This window comes from Lonchura striata, chromosome 4 (assembly GCF_050655825.1).
Source record: "Lonchura striata isolate lonStrDom1 chromosome 4, ASM5065582v1, whole genome shotgun sequence".
Lineage (NCBI taxonomy): Eukaryota > Metazoa > Chordata > Aves > Passeriformes > Estrildidae > Lonchura > Lonchura striata.
In genome coordinates this window covers 15559929-15575544 of record NC_140706.1, presented here as the reverse complement: position 1 = coordinate 15575544, position 15616 = coordinate 15559929, and the positions used below count along the sequence as shown (strand labels likewise).

The 15616-nt window shown below is 38.3% G+C and overlaps 1 protein-coding gene and 1 long non-coding RNA gene across 26 annotated transcripts in view; one reads left to right on the top strand and one right to left on the bottom strand.

Annotated features, from left to right (window-relative positions):
* Positions 1-15616, top strand: part of LDB2 (LIM domain binding 2) — a 363337-nt gene that overhangs the window by 323842 nt on the left and 23879 nt on the right. The window lies entirely within an intron of this gene.
* Positions 4941-15616, bottom strand: part of LOC146767545 (uncharacterized) — an 82786-nt gene continuing 72110 nt past the window's right edge. For both annotated transcript variants that reach the window (XR_014955072.1, XR_014955073.1), the window contains exon 3: positions 4941-8203. This is a non-coding gene — a long non-coding RNA (uncharacterized LOC146767545). The remainder of the gene's footprint in view (positions 8204-15616) is intronic.

Below are 15616 nucleotides of genomic sequence, written 5' to 3'. Positions count from 1 at the left end.
TTTTCTAAAGCAAAAATGGAATCTGAAGCAATCTTTGGATAGGACATGCATTGGAAAGATAATATTCATATTGTTAGAAATAATACTGGTGTGCTTGTCATGCCTTGATTTCTAAGTATTTTGCTAAAACAAATGGGAAAATTGCAGCACATGACAAACAAAAAAAGATGGAGCAAACCCAATAGCATTTAAAAAAAAAACAGATGATAATTTTTAAACCACACTGGAGAGTACAGGGTCCTCTTCTGCTCCTAATGACTTACAAACAGGTTTTAGTGTCTGTGAGTATCAGAAAATTCAGAAATCAGTGAAAAGTGGGCAATGGGAACAAAGAAAAAGAGCAGACATCAGAATACAAATAGGGATTTCAGCAGAAATATCAGATTTTACCAGTGTTCTGGATAAGGTAATGGCAAGTTTTCCCACAAAGAACACTAACATGAGTATCAGTTAAGGAGAAAGATGTGTGTGTATGAGCACAAGCCAGTTACTGTGGCCACTGGCCATACAGACCATGTGACCTTTGAAATATAATTAAGGTCTGGGCTAATGGAAGGATGATAATCAGCAATATGAATCCTTGAAACATCCATGAGAAAGAAATCAGAATGAAGTTCGGTTGGAGCAGTTTAAAATTAAAAATGTCAGAAGGGAGAAAAAGAAAGACAAAGACAAAGCACTAGTCATATAAAAACAAGCAACAAGATTTGAACTAATAATGTTATTTCAGAAAAGAAAAAAGATGAAAAAAATTTCAAGAACACAGCTGCAGGCTCTCTTTTTAGAAGACCAATTTGGACTAGTATGCAGTACAGTCATAAATAATAATAACTATCAATTAAGTTTAGGAATGAGACCTGCAGAGGTACAACTTGTATGAAGACCTGAAAATGCCCAAACCAGCTTCGTGTTCAAAGCAATGAAAACAGCAAAAATTTTAATTAGTTGTTTAATATTGAATATCCATCGGTATTTGCTATGAATTGGTGTGCAGGGAGAACTGAGTGCTCCAAAACAGTCAAGAAATAGGCCATAATGCAAAGCTGGTGGTTCAAACCTTTGTTCTTGGAAGGAGTTGTTTTAAAACTTAAAATATTTATTGTGGAAAGCTTATGGCAACCCTAAGGTGTGACATTCATCTGGAAATGGAATCCTGTAGCCTACCCACTCATGTTTTTAATCTTCATACAGATAATTTCATGAGTCTGTCTATTGTGATATGAGAAGCAACTAGCTTTTATAACCTTGTAATGTAGTTTTCTATACATAGTTACTGGTTAGGCTGCTTATCCCTTTCCTTTCCTCTGCCACTCTATGTATGGGTAAAACAGCAGTACTGTTTACCCTTCTCTGTTGGAGAGATCTTTCATGCATCTCAAGCTAAAATTTGTCTGTTCAATAGGAGGTTTTCCTTGGGCTATTGAGTTTGATCCGACTTCTAGAAAGTTTCTGAAAAGCCTTTGCCTTTCTCATGTGATGCCCTGATCCTTGTGTTTATGGAGGATACCTACTCACTTTGTCACTTTATTATGTCTATGTACTTCCATTTTATAATCTATTTTAATCTCTCTTTGTAATCTCTCCATTTTATATTCACAACAGAACCCCTAAATACCAAAATCTGACTCTAAGCAGTAAAATACTTTAGAGACTATTCGTCTGGGTTAGAGACTGGCACAAAAAAATCTAAATTTGTCTTGTGATCACCTCCCTTGTACTGGTGTAAACACTGTTGGAGTCAGGTCAGGTGACTGATCTGATGAAAGAACTAATCTAATCCTTTTCTCTTAAATTATGAATATCCTTAATAGCTCCCCAAGTGCTACTTGGGCTGGGCAGAGAACAGAGAAGCAGTATGGATTCGTACCGTCTAGCTCCTCCTCCAAATTTACCAACACTGATAGAAGATGACAAGAAAGAGCTGGGGAATCCTACAGATTAAGTAGGACCCCATAAAGCTGTAAATTTCCCTTTTTTTCTTCTGGATCTGGAACATTACACTGATTGTGTCTGACATATTATTGTTTCGCAGTTTTAAATATGTTAATTTTATTAGAGTGACCACTGACTTTCAACCATAGATTTTAGAGCAGACACTTGGTCAGAACAGATTACCTTAATTTATAAAATTTGAATTGAAAACAAAATAAGCATAAAGAGAAAAGGTTGATTTTTTGCGCTACTTCTAAATGAAAAAGAAAATTCTATCTGTATACACATATGTATCTATATAAATGGAACACCCATTTCTGTAGGTAAACTGTGAACCATACTGTTCACTACCTTTGCAATTAATTGTCACTATTCTCCTACTGGAGATTTCTCCTTCAGTAAAATTCTTCTTCAGTAATTTTTTTCCTTGCTGTATACAAAAATGTATGAATATTAGTGTCAATCATGAATGTGTAGATCTGTGCATTCCTTTTGATTTCTAAGCATACCTTCTGTTGATATTAAAGGGAATATCAACAGGTGCATAAATTCCTGAAATGGAAGCCCGTGATTTTGTGTTTACCCTCCTTCAGGTAGACCCATGGGATGAAATGTGAGGAATTTATAGGCAGCACTAATGAGAAAAGGTGCTGAACCAAACCTGTACTGATGGGCACATAAGGCTTGTGAGCACCGGGGGCCAGAGGACATCGAGACTTGACTCAAGAACTGTGTCATTTCTAGTGCTGGGTTCTGTGTGGCCAGAAAACTGTGCTGGGTTAAATGTTCCTCCCTACTCTGAATTGTTTCCTCAGTCTTGTCCCTTGTTACCTTTTTTACTTGCTGTTGCTGCCTCACAATTACTCATAATAAGGAAGTTTGTTAATCAAGGATCCAGTTCAACATCCATTAGAGTCAATGGGTATATCTCCTTTGATCCAAATGTCATCTCATAGTCTTTCATTTGTTTGGAGGTATTTTATGCACATAAAATCCAATTTATTGAAATTAATTTCTCTATTCCTTTAGGCAGTTTTAGCCATGAAAATGTCACGCTTCATGAACAGCAACAACAAATGGTTATTTTTATTGCTTTTTTGTTTTTCTATTCTTTTCAAGTTTTGTGACAAAAGAAAATTAGCTTGATTAACCACAGATTATAGTTCTGAGGTGAGCCCAAAGGAGCAAATATCAACATGGGGATCTGATTTGAAAAAAGACTTTAAGCATAGAAAAGAATGGAGGAATACAGAAAAATAGAGCTTTCATAGCAAGACAGAGAATCTTCTCATTTTATTAATCATTCAGGCAAAACTTAGAGCTGATTTAATTAAAGTGCACATTTCTATCCACAATACGATGGTTTTATATAAAGTAAGTATGAGTCACATGAAAAAAACTCCACAGCTGTATTCCCTAGCTAGGATTTCACAGCATTTCGTTTATAAAGCAGAATTCGACTCAGTCATGCTGGATCAAAACCTCTAAAGAAAGCACAAGCAGCACCACTTTGTCTAAACAAAATGGTGTTGGTGATTAGGCAGAGATCACAGTACTCTGGAGCAGACCTTGTCTCATTCTGGTACTTTACTAGTCCAGCTTTTCAGTAATTCTGCTGCATGCCACAATGGAATGTAGGTCCCATGTCTACAGCATGGCAGATGTTTGTTTCTAGAGACTTTTCAATCCAAGTAATGAAATATAAAAGGGAATAATATTTTAATAGTGATATGCAAAGGAAGGAAGTAAATATCTAAACACTACACCAGACCTTTTCACTGATTGCCTTTTGATGAGGTATATTAGAGCTCGGGTATCATTTGAAATATTTTAGCCTATTTAATAGCAAGTCTATATTTTATAACTGTCCCAACATCATGGTGATATTCTAGTGTATCCTTGGCTACCTTACTGATTTGCTTTAGCAGTGTGTGAGATGAGATTTTCATCCTTACAAAGAACAGTATATCATATATTCTATTGCTAAGTGCTCTTGAACAATGTACTTTTAAAAATGAATTAATTTTACTAAAATAATTGCAGTTAAAAACATAACATGAAATACAGCTTGCTCTTTATGATAGTTAACAGTGTAAGGAGAATGACAAATGATTCAGAACAAAATGTATATTCTTGAAGTCTTTCAATGTTATCAACAAATATAATATTCATGATACTTTTTGTTCCTTTTGGGCACATTCTTGGTGCCTAATTGCACTATGAAGACCATCTGGTCCCTCAGTTTCTTTGAGATCTTTCTGGTTTAGTATACAGATAGGTTGATTCCTGTATTCTTATTTTAATATTTAGATTCTTTGTTTCTACAATAAATTATAAGGAAAACTGCTTTCAATCACAACCATATACAAACTGGAACAATATCTTGGAAAGCAGTGACCTTTCTCCAGAGTGACATAAGTACAAAGCTTCTCCTGTGGTAGTTACACGTTTAACTACCTGTAGAAACACAAGGTGTGCAGACCATCAGATTAATCACAGCAGTGAAGAACACATAGACACTGCCATGGTCTGACCTCCAAGGCTTGCTCCAAAGTCTCTGCTGTCAGCCCACTTCTGCTGAGAACACAGGGCCCAGTTAAGCATTTCTCAAGGCTCTTCTGAGAACAAACCCTGTTTAAAGGGAAAAGGCAGTCTTCCTTATAGACCAAAAAACCCACCACAGAGGCTTCAAGAACTGTCTTTTTCATTGACTACTAGAGTAGAGATTAGAAACATATGAAGCAAGAGGAAACAGCAGAAACAAAATCTACCCACATAAACCAAAGCTTTGTAGCCCCCCAGGGGACTCAAGAAGGATGCTATCTATGAAGGTGCTCTCACTTTTCTGCTTACACTGTCCTCCCACATTTATTGCATCAAATTCTGCTGAAGACCGCTTCTTTAAAGAACAGAGAATACCAGAGAAATCACTGAAAGGGTCATAATATAAAACATACTTTTTAAATGTTGATTGGTTTGGAATTATATTTTAGGCTTTTTTATTGCCTTTTACTTTAAGTGAAATTAAAGAGGAAGACAGCTTTTTTGATACCTGCTATGAAGGCTGTTACTGGTCATTGATAATGCCTTTGTGTAAGTAGAAGTTGTGATTGTTTAGTACATCTCAAAATGGATGTATCATACCAGCTTTTACTCCTAATTTATATTCTCAAGCAAACCTAAAGGGAACTTACATTTTTAACTTCCAGTGTTTGATTTCATTGTTCAAAGTTTTATTCTTTTTTTTTCTTAGTTTCTTTCTGAACAAAAATTAGATTAGAAAGAACTTCAAAGGATATCAGCTACAAGAGGCTTGTTGATTTCAGTAGAATGATACCAAGTTATAAAAAAAATCAGGTCAGAACAGGGAAAAAACTTATAGAAGTATATGCATTTAATATTCTTCAAGCTTGCTTTGACAAAGCTTTTGAAAGGTGATCTGCTTACATTTTGCTCACGCTCATTTCTTTTAGGTACATAAATGGATGCTTTTCTGAACAATTAATACAGTTCATCTTTGCTCAGCTTCATACTAGTAAGGCTGGAATCAAGATCTTGAAACAGTGTCTGAGGTTAGTTATAGATGCAGTCCAAAAAAGCTATTCATCTATCTGTGTGATCATGAGTTATACAAAGGTGAAACAACCATTTGGCACGGCAATCTAGGAACCTTAGGAATAAGGTAATATGAACAGATCTCATTAGCCACTTTATTCCTATCTGCAAGGGCTGTTAGAATCATCCATTTAATGACATTCAACTTTCTGCACTTTAATAAATAAGGTTGTATGAATCTAGAATATCATAGTAATTGTGATTATACAGAAAACACTTTTGGTGATGAAAAATTTGACTCCACATTTGGGAGCACTCAAAAAACTTCAACAAAACCCCAAAAGGGTTAATCTGTGATGACTTTTTTTGGGTTTTTGCTTATCATATAAATATTTTTATATGAATATAAAATTTTGTGTTTTCCTCAATTTAGTTGAAAAAAAACTACCCCTATATTTGTTGGCCATTTTAGGCAGTGTGTTACTGCACCAATGGGAAAGTCTAGAGAGTGCATCTCTGCTTAGTTATCAGTCGTAAACACCTTGAATAAATAGCATAGCATCAGGAAAACCAGATGACTTCAGCCATCCAAAAATACAAGAAAATGCATTGCCTGCAGCCTCTTGCAACTATTATAAAATATAAATAATTATGGAGAGGGGGAAAAAGTTCATCCGTGTCCATTTACTAAAGCATATGTCTGTGTCATCATTTAAAATATGCCTGAAAGTTCTAGCATAGTAAAGCCATTTCATATAATGAATTTTGTTATGCCTTCTCATTTTCTGTGGACTCTGAAAATCTAGATCTACCTGGACTCCCACCATCATAGTATCTGATGGTTTTGCATTTTTATTTTATTTTATTCATTCAATAATGTTGTAAAAGCCATTATATCCATTGCGCAGCTGAGGAGCTGAGGTTGCTTAGAAGGATGTAAAGCTACAGTTGGACATAGTGGCTTCACTGCAGCCTTCAGCTAGAGCCTTATCTTTTTGGATTTCTTTGCTTGGGACACCACAGGCATCTGTGCCATCCTGGTTTCAGCCAGCTACTGTGTTGCTTATTTTTACAGCAAAACATGAGAGGTGGGAGGAGATGCCTGGCTTTTTCTGATGTTCCAGAACTCTTGCCCCAGAATCTTGACATATGGGTCAACATCCTACTTAACCTGAGGGAGTCAAAAGCCTCGTGTGCACATACACCACAAACGGCCTAAAAAAAATAGTGGGTGCTGTGAGCAACTTCTTGAAGTGGGGCCATGATGTAACCAGGAGAGCCTGGCTCTGTGGGTCAAAATAGGAGCCAGACTGATTCAGCTACTGGAGAGTATGGCTGAATAAAAACAAGGACTTATCTTCTCCAGTCTGCTCTCAAGATTAATTTTTTTTTAATTGAAGAGTGACTGAACAGCAGATTGGAGTAAACATGCTAGTGGTTGCTCTTCTGTACATGTACACGACTTGTACTTCTGTGTGCTTAGGCCATCCACATCTGCCAGACTTAGAGTTCATTTGCCTTCTCAAGACCCTCGGGTTATGTTCACCTTTGTATATTAAAAAGCATCTAGTGGTGTTCTTGGGTACCTGAATGCACTGTCTATACTCTTTTAGAATTGTTCCTGCCTACTTTGTTCACTCCCAAAGAACTCCTGGACACAGTTCAGTAGTTGGCATGATAGTCAGTCCACTGCTGGAAGGGAATTTGTATGTAGTCTCCTGTTTTGATGCATAAGAAGGCTTAACTTTATACAGGTAGGACAGTCTCTGCCAGTTGGCCTCACTGCCAGAGAACAGTACTGGCACATTCCATTTACTAGAGTTGCTAAGTCTTAAGTCAAGTCTTAAACATGTTTTTTGAATTCTGAATTGTCTGAGTATGTACCAGACTCACCTCAACCAAGGCAGGTGACACACAGGACTTTTGTGGCTCATGCTCATGGAGTCAAATGCTTAAATGGTACTTTGGGGTCCCTTTTTTCCTGATATTTGATTTAGTGCTACAACTGAGGTCACAGACCAAGAATGAGCTTTAAGAACAGCTCTCCTAATTTTTTTTTTTCCAGATATTGTCACCATTTCATTCAGCTATTTCTTATGTATTAACAGAAACACGTGCTTGTGTGTATCTTTTATTTCTGTCACTGGAAAATGCTACTATTTTTCTCCTGTGTACCGGGATCACAATACGTAATAACAATTTTCCCTGTCAGCTAGCAGGAGAAATGGCAGTCTCTTTTTACTCCATTCCCATATACACTTCTAGAAGTAAAAGAAACTTTTCTCTCTGGAAAAGGCCTGCTGCCTGGGCTGAAGGCAAGCATGTAGCAGCCAAGCAGAGTGGCCAACAGGTGAGAATATGTTCAACAGAACACAGTCCAGGATGTGAGGACAACTCCTGAATGCCATGGAGAACCTATAACACTTGGAAATGTGTACCTGGGTACACAAAATGGAGCTAAAATCTGAAAGAAAAAAATTAACAGCTCCTTCTTGAATACCTCTGATCTTTGAGTGTGTGTCTGAGAGACGTAAGATTTTACCTTTTGATGTCTTCTGTTTGTGCTAGAAAGTTAGGCAGCTTCCACAGATTAGAGGGGTTCTTCCTTTCTGAGTCACATTTTGCAGCAGAACGGGTGGGAGCCAAGTGCAGGGTTGACACATGAAGCAAAAGGAACACAGCTTGACTTTGAAACTCCAAGCAAGAGTTTGCAGTACTAGAAATTAGGAAGAGGATATTTGTACATGGAAACTGCAAGTCTTATCTGGAAATCACTGCGTTAATAATCTTGGGACCTTTTGACGTTTCTTTTACCGAGACACAGCAGTTTAAGGACACTGTTGTGTGAAACTTTGTACAAATCTGGTAATAGATCAGCTGGTCTGTTTTTAAAAGGAGGGAAGGAAGACTATTTCCCCCCAAAGGAACTGCTACAAAGCTATTTTCCTTATCAGAAGAACACCTTTTTCCTGAATGTTATCTCTGACATTTGTTCTTTATAACCTAATGAGGGCAGGTGGAACACCATGGGAATGAGTAATTGTTGATTTGTTATAATTTTAACTTTTGTTGCAAGTCTGCACATGGAGTTGGTATTTTGAGCCTTCATTTTGCTTATTGGTGACCTTGGGCTATTTTGTAGTCAATAAGAGGGGGAAAAGATAGTGCTTCTTTTTACATCTAGGCTGTTAGAAGGCTCAAACTCTTGCCTAGAGACTGTGCAATGTTTCTATTTTTTTTTTCTTTTGTGAGCAGCAGAGAGTGTTCTTGATCTTCCCACATAAAATGATAGGGCGTATTTGTAATTTAGGTTCTTCTCTGAATGTTTGAATTAGATGCCTTACACATCTTGTAACAAACACACAGTGGTCTTCCTGGCAGAGGGCTCTGCTGTGCAGGTGAAGTGAGGCAACACTGTGGCTCTGCCTGCTGCCCCCAGTGCTCAGTAGGGCTGGAAATCAGCTGAGTGCTGCTGCCCTGGCACACAGCCTGACCTTTTCTCCTTAGAAAGGGTTCCAGGAATTCCCCCAGGAGTCTTTGGGCATGGTCATTCCCAGAAGATGGACTTTCCTCTATCAGACATAAGTTGCAATGCAAACCTGTTACTCCACTGGTCAGTGGTATTGGCATAGGCTTTGATCCTCTCTGGACTGGATGCAGCCTTGTGCACGCAGTGAAACCCAGTGACTGGGAGAGAAGCTTGTGTGTCCTCAGATATGCCCATGCTGCACCCGTGGCCAGCCTCTTTTAATTTGTCTTCTTGGTACTAACAAGTAGGGCGGACACCTGAGGTTAAGAACTTTCAGCATGAAAAGTAAAGCCATGAAAAGTAAAGGTTAACCTTGCTTGTGCCCAGGTGCAGCCTCTTTCTATCCTGGCACGAACCCAGTGCTGTGTAAAATTCTGAATATGAAATACAAGCTTGTAGAGTATCAAAGATCAGGGAACAGTCTGATACACTCTCTTGAATCTTAAATGGCTGAACAGCCATGGTATTTTTGTATGTCCCTAGTACTTTACATGGTACTGTAGTACCAAATCCTAGATGAAGATGAATACCCAGTGTTGCTGCTCTGCCAGTATCAGAGGACAGCTTCTATAACCATAGGCAGAAAAACTGCTTTGGCTCAGCCTGACGGTTAAATGACCATTCTTTGTATTTCTATCAGGAAAAGGGTTCTTCTAAATACCACTTTCACCATACTTGGCTATTGAGAGAACCAGAAGAGTCATACACAGATAAAAAGAAATTTAAATGTAATATAGAGCTAAATATAGTTTTTTCTATTTGACCTCTGGCCAAAGAGATTTGGTACCCAGCTGTTCTGTCATTTTACTCATGGATGTGTAAGGCTAATCCCCAAGAGCTCGTCCAAGTATGGACCTGAGAGCCACAAGCCTCGACATTAACATCCTCCTCTGTGCCAGAATGACCCTTTCTGGGGAGCTGTGACAATCAGCAGTAATAAGAGCTAAAACAAGATAGCTTTCCTTAAAGAAGCCAGCAAGAATCTGGCTCAAAACACAATCCTGAAGACGCCTTTGTCTATCACCAAGCAGAAAACTGTCTCCAGTTGCTTTCAGAAACCCACATACGGATTGTCCGTCCATACATGCCTGTTTCCTTGTTATTTCTTGGACAGACTTCTTGCCCCAGCTGTTTTGCTGTACATCCACACAAATAGTAGTGCTTGCACAGCAGTGGGACAGCATGGTACTGCTTTAGCTGGCATTGCCACCTAAGAAACACCAGCATTAGTGCAATTTCCTTTGTATCCTGTCATTCCTAAACCTTCTACATTATTTTTTCTGGCCTTGCTTTCCAGGAGAGGGGGAGAAGGAGGAGAAAACAGTCTATGAGTACTAACATCTCTGAATTAAGGTTCTTCCCAAGTAGCAGTTTATTCAACATATGATGGACCATTCAGTCACAGATTGGATACAAGAACTTGCAGTCTTTTCAGAAGAAAATTTTAACTAATTTCTCCACTAAGTCCCAGATTAATGAAGGGCTGGGGACACTTGGGCATACTTAGAGAACGTAAAAATATTGCCATAATTTTTTACGTTCTCCACACCATAAATGTTCACTTCATGGTGCACATACCATATTGCTTTCCAGAATACCCAGACTAGGGGTCTTTTGCAGTCTGCAAAACCAATTAAAAGTTTAAAAACAAGTGGTCTGAAAGTGCATATTCCTTCTAAACCTTTAATGGTCAGTGGTGTCTGCAGACTAATTTATCCTCACTTTTTGATCAATTGACTCATACCATAATTACCTCATCCTTTTCCCATTCATTCTCAGAATGTTTTTAATGATTGGAAATCTCTGTCTCTGGCTGTGTTTTATACCCTGTGCCATTTTATAGATTTCAGGAAATTTCTTAGCAAGAGTTTCCCCTTTCATTGGAGCTAACTACGGGGCACTTCAAATTGTATGATTCTTCAGTAGCACCCCCCCAGAATGAGCCCACTCAGGAAGAGCACGATAAATCAAACAATATAGGCAAGGACATAATGCAGACAATTCACAATAATAAAGTATTTGCATTAGTCTCAAAACAGCAATTCAGAGGAGCATAGGATTAACCAAATACTGTATATGCCAGTTCATTTGTACCATCTGTGGAACCACATATCAGAAGGGGAAAGGATAATAGACTCATGGGGCTGTGTGTTGAAATAGATTTGGAAAAAGAAAATAGTTTCAGAAAGCTATGAAAACAAAAATCTTGGTGCTTACAAATCTGCAGCTAGGAGAGGGAAGAAAGAATTATGTCACTTTGTAGACCTCAGAGATTTTTTTTTTTCATTTATTATTTTTAGAAGTGGGGAAGGTTGTGGAGCTTAATATAATCTACTCTGGAGCCTAGTTCAGACAGGAGTTGCTATTTAACGATAGGAACCACAAGCATGGTTGCTATTATGCACAGAACATGAAGCACAAATTTTTCAAATGTCCATGGATGCTGTGAGTGAGTACATGCAAAGTTGGGGCTTGGATGTAACCACCAGGATACAGCCACAGACTGATTGTGTTGAGATGGTTTAGACATTGCAGCCACTTGCTGAGAATCTTCTGTGTTCACCAGAGCATATGAGAGACATTTTGAACCTTTCAGCTTATCCTCAGATCAATAATATTACTGAGAATGCTTTCCTAGAAAATATGATCAAAATTGTTTAGATACTGTTGTGCAATATGTGTATTAGTCAAAAAATTATATTGGATTTCTGTATTGCCCAACACAGAAACACTAATATACGGAAAAAGATCCCATTATTCCAGAAATCTGGGAAGTGCTGGTGGATCTCTCTGAAGTGTCATATGGTGTATTAGCATAAACCAACCCATTTCAAACCCTGAAAATATGTGTTTATTTCTCTTCATCAAGACTACTTAAATATTGGAAGTTACAGTTTTTGCCTTGTAATATAAATTGCTATAAGAAATGTAAATTAATTGTTACTTATTTAATTGATAATAGTTACACTTAACAATCTGTGCTGCAAAAGGTAATGGCTGTCAAAGTCAAAAGGCGTTTGCACAGAAGTTTAACTTGGTGATAAATGGCTTCCTTTTCTGAGATGACACATGAGAGCTGCAACTATGGAAATACTGTCCCATCTTTAAAGACTTGAAAAATTCTGGTTTAGCCAAAAAAAAAAAAAAAAAAAGTAAAGAATTTTCTATGTCTCTTCTTTTGGTGTTGAATAGGACAGTATTCTGGAACAAGATCGTAAAAATTAGAAAGGTTCCTTTAAAATGCAGTAAAAAGTAATTGTTTATTTTAATTTTCAGTTCTCATAGTGTCAGAACACCTCAAAAATACTCATGAAAGCATCATTTATTCATAGACAGATAGTGTTAAAGGACATAAGGCACCAGAATAGAATTCAGTCTGACTTTATGTATATCACAGGCCATTATACTTCACTGAATTACTGCCAAACTGAGCCTAGTGGCTTCAATTTCACTGAGACATAACTGGTGTTTGGCAAGAGCAGAAAGTATCCTCAGAGTACCCATTTTAAATTATGGAATTATTAGTTTCCTTATTATATATATGGGACACAGAGTAGTTTAGGGAACCATTGAAAGGTCTTTCTGGTTGCTATATGCTCTACCAAGAGGCTATTTTCTCATAGAAAAAAAAACTGAAAACACCACAGGAATCTTGAGGTCTCACTAACTCCTTCTCCATAAAACTGACTTCTCCTGACGCTAAGGGTGATAATGAGAATTTGACGATTGTTCTGTGACTTGTGTGATATTTTTGTTCCTGGCTGGAACACATTAAAAAGCTGTTTTGAAGATAGAGGATACATTACTGTGATCACACTAGCAAAAAAAGTTCAAAATTTCTCCTTGGTCTCTAAAAGCACTGAACTGCCTGAAGAAAATAGATGTGTTAGCATAGGCAAAATTACCCAAACCTTGAGCCAGAATTGAAATTCACATTGCCTTGCTCACGTAAGAAGTTGTAAATTATATTTTTTCTGTAAATAAAGATTTAAATAGCCAAATTGTAGTTGTTTTTGTGGTCAGTTTCCAGCGACAGGCACCATGTCTTGTGATCTTCCAAAGACATTGTGACCACTCTGGAAATAAGAGTTGCACTGTCCCCAGCAGCACTGGGGCCACTGCACATTCTCTACATGTATCAGTAATATATGGACAGTGCTATTAGCAAGAGACCACAGATTTTGGCTTCCTCATCCAGTCTGTCCAATTAGTCCAGTTCCTCTTCATCATGGAAAACAAGCAGGACATTCCAGTCAGCAGACCTGTGGCTGTCACTGGGTAGATGCTGCATTTCCATTAGTAAATGAGATGGACCTATGGCACTGAGAGCTGGTGTTTAATAAATGTCTGCCCAGGTGATGACCCGATGGCACATTTTCCCAATTCATCCCATGTCACCTCACTGTCTCCCAAACTGTCTTGGAGCCTTTTTCAGGGCAACCTGAGTGAGGGTGGTTTTTAGTAAGTGTGACTGGGGCCACTCTCTGCTGGGAGCAGGCAGGGCTGAGCTGTGTGCACACAGGTGCTGCACTGGCACCCTCCCTGAGGGCTGAAGAATGGGCCTCACCTGCTTCATTTGGGAATATTGTACTTTATAATGTATCCATAAGTGGTTCCATACCCATTAGCAATGTATCCTTGTGCATTGGATCATCAATCCATATAAATTTAGGATGGTCTAGATGAGAGAAAAATTATATTTCTGTTATATTAACATTGTGGAACTGAGGCTGACTTTGTTGTCTGTGTTGGGCAATACCTGATCTGATTTTGGAATGGAACTGGCAGATTATCCCTTGCATGCCATGAAGCATGCTGATACAAAAGTAATCTGTCAAATTTTCTTGAAAAATACTGAACTGGTCAAATTAATTTCTAGAAGCACAGCTGTCTGCATCACCGATACCCAGAAGCTTTAACAGCAGGGCTGCTGTGCTGCTGAAGCACAACCTCAGCCACAACTTTAACAGCTTTGAGAGCAGTGCTGCAGTGAAATTGGTAGCACTGATACATGCACAGAAGACCTTTCTTAATACTGCTGTTATAGAGAACTTCAAATGAATGGATGCATTTGAAAGACTTCCTGGAAAATATGTTTTCTCTTCAGCTGGCAGCTCAGTTATTCATCTAAGTAATCTGTGGATTAAGTAATTTTACACATTTCTTTTGTGAAACAATTGTGCGTTATTGGTCTCTCCTTTTTTGATCTCACCTGTACAACTAACCCAGAAATTCAACACAGATATTTCAAGGCACACACCAGGAACAGCCAGCAGCCACCCCAAGTAGGATGTGATGATTCTGGTAGCTGCCACAGGGCCCATAAATGGGTTCACAAACCAGGAAGGGAAAACCAGAAACAGAGAAGGGTTAAGAATGTTGTTTTTTCCTATTTGCTTATTAGCTCAGTTCTTGGCATAAATCTCTCTGGATATGGACAAAGAGGGAGCTCAGATTTTAGTCATTTCATGTCTCGGAAGATCAGTGCAGGGAGGTCAAATTGAGGTACAGCATCATGTATTATAAAGCAGCAGAATGATCTGGTATCTAATTTATTAAGTGACCAGTAGATTGGACATCCTGATTTTTCTATATGTGTAGGAACTCTCAGTTTGTTGGTACTGTTAGTACTTCTTTCTGTTTATGCTGTGCTGCAGGGTGGAGTGGGTGGGAGGGAAGAGGCAGGACGCTCCCTATTCAGATGCAGCTGCCATGTCATGGCACTTTCCTGCTGCTCCCCTGGGGATGACTTTCACAGCACAAACACTCAGACCACAAGCATTGGTGAGCAAGTGGTGTAAGGCAGTGCCAGTGTCCCACACAATGTCCCCACACAATGTCCCCACAGCACTACAAGAAGCAGTCATTCTGGGAAGCAGAGGCCACACATGCCATTGTGTTTTACCTCCACCTGATCATCATATCCACCTACCTAAAATTCCATCTCTGTTTTCTGTATAGATCCTGACAGAACAGCTCAAGTACACTGTGTACAGTCAGAGGACAAGTATTGATTTTGCTGTACCTGAATAAAATTCTTAACAGAAAAACAAAGCTAATGTTGGTGTTCGGTTTTTCTCTCTTTTGACTTCTGTGCGTGGGTTTCTGTTCTCACCATATTTGATCCATCGGAGGTACACAGTCAGATCTTGATTTTTAAGATGTGCACAACCCAGGCTCTGATCTGTGCAGGAAAATTTCAGAGCCAGTAAATAATTTTGCCTATGTTTTATTGTCTGTATTTAACTGAAGTGCAAAGCAATCATTTTCTTCCTACCGATAAATCAGCGAATCAGATAGGCAGCTATTACATTTTTCTGGTGTAATTATGAGGAACCATACCCTACCACATCAACATTGTTTCAATGTGTAGTTTATTTGCACTTCACTGGGCCAAGGGACAACTAGCCTGATCTGAAGCGTGTCCTTATTTATTTTGAAGATGTTGCTGTGAATTAAGGTTATTAAGGCATTATTTTAATAGTAGGTATAGTATACATTAGTTGTGTTGTGAATTATATTGTCATAAAAACATTTGAAGCCTTATTAATGCACACACCATTGATACTTAAAAGCATCATTGCCTGATGGTGATAATAC